The 1,494-nt window shown below is 51.0% G+C and overlaps 2 non-coding genes and 2 pseudogenes across 2 annotated transcripts; all 4 read left to right on the top strand.

Moving 5' to 3' along the window:
• The first annotated feature begins 172 nt into the window (after nucleotides 1–172).
• On the top strand, nucleotides 173–290 carry LOC127744004 (uncharacterized; annotated as a pseudogene).
• A 183-nt stretch (nucleotides 291–473) lies between these two features.
• On the top strand, nucleotides 474–592 carry LOC127744003 (5S ribosomal RNA). Its single transcript, XR_008005213.1, has one exon. It is a non-coding gene; the product is annotated as a 5S ribosomal RNA (ribosomal RNA).
• Nucleotides 593–773: 181 nt separating this feature from the next.
• LOC127744002 (5S ribosomal RNA) lies at nucleotides 774–892 on the top strand. Its single transcript, XR_008005212.1, has one exon. It is a non-coding gene; the product is annotated as a 5S ribosomal RNA (ribosomal RNA).
• A 180-nt stretch (nucleotides 893–1,072) lies between these two features.
• LOC127744005 (uncharacterized) lies at nucleotides 1,073–1,191 on the top strand (annotated as a pseudogene).
• Nucleotides 1,192–1,494: the final 303 nt, after the last annotated feature.

Here is a 1,494-nt window from a genome sequence, read left to right on the forward strand (position 1 = left end):
ACGTCGTGCCGACCCTCATTCTTTAAATGACGCTATCCCGAGTAGGACACCTAAGGGCGAGCCGCAATGGCCTCATCCTCGGCAGGCACCTACAGTACCCGCAAGGCTTCGCGGATAGTGTCACGCTCTCTCGCGCCGCATGGTTAAGAAAATTGTGTGTGAAAACTACAATAGATGCGATCATACCATCATAATGCACTGGATCCCATCAGAACTTCGCAGTTCAGCGTGCTTGGGCGAGAGTAGTACTAGGATGGGTGACCTCCTGGGAAGTCCTCGTGTTGCACCTCTTTTTTTTTGTAAGTCGTGCTGACCCTCGTTCTTTAAATGACGCTATCCGGAGTAGGACACCTAAGGGCGAGCCGCAATGGCCTCATCCTCGGCAGGCACCTACGGTACCCGCAAGGCTTCGCGGATAGTGTTACGCTCTCTCGCGCCGCATGGTTAAGAAAATTGTGTGTGCAAACTATAATAGGTGCGATCATACCAGCACTAGTGCACCAGATCCCATCAGAACTCCGTAGTTAAGCGTGCTTGGGCGAGAGTAGTACTAGGATTGGCGACCTCCTAGGAAGTCCTCGTGTTGCACCTCTTTTTTTTTACGTCGTGCCGACCGTCGTTCTTTAAATGACGCTACCCCGAGTAGGACATCTAAGGGCGAGCCGTAATGGCCTCATCCTCGGCAGGCACCTACGGTACCCGCAAGGCTTCGCGGATAGTGTTACGCTCTCTCGCACCGCATGGTTAAGAAAATTGTGTGTGCAAACTATAATAGGTGCGATTATACCAACACTAATGCACCGGATCCCATCAGAACTCCGTAGTTCAGCGTGCTTGGGCGAGAGTAGTACTAGGATGGGTGACCTCCTGGGAAGGTCTCGTGTTGCACCTCTTTTTTTTTTACGTCGTGCCGATCCTCATTCTTTAAATGACGCTATCCCGAGTAGGACACCTAAGGTCGAGCTGTAGTGGCCTCATCCTCGGCAGGCACCTACGGTACCCGCAAGGCTTCGCGGATAGTGTTACGCTCTCCCGCCGCATGGTTTGGAAAATTGTGTGTGCGAACTATAATAGATGCGAGCATACCATCACTAATTCACCGGATCCCATCAGAACTTCGCAGTTCAGCGTGCTTGGGCGAGAGTAGTACTAGGATGGGTGGCCTCCTGGGAAGTCCTCCTGTTGCACCTCTTTTTTTTACCTCGTGCTGACCCTTGTTCTTTAAATGACGCTATCCCGAGTAGGACACCTAAGGGCGAGCCGCAATGGCCTCATCCTCAGCAGGCACCTACGGTACCCGCAAGGCTTCGTGGATAGTGTTACTGGTGCATGAAATTGTGATCTCTACTTTTCACAACTCAAATAATCCTCGGTAATGAATCAAAAAACTTGGTGCTCAATACCATGGTACACACATAATTTCACAACTTTGCACAACTAACCAGCAAGTGCACTGGGTCGTCCAAGTAATAAACCTTACGCGAGTAAGGGTCG

The sequence above is a fragment of the Arachis duranensis genome, unplaced genomic scaffold (assembly GCF_000817695.3).
Source record: "Arachis duranensis cultivar V14167 unplaced genomic scaffold, aradu.V14167.gnm2.J7QH unplaced_Scaffold_181473, whole genome shotgun sequence".
Lineage (NCBI taxonomy): Eukaryota > Viridiplantae > Streptophyta > Magnoliopsida > Fabales > Fabaceae > Arachis > Arachis duranensis.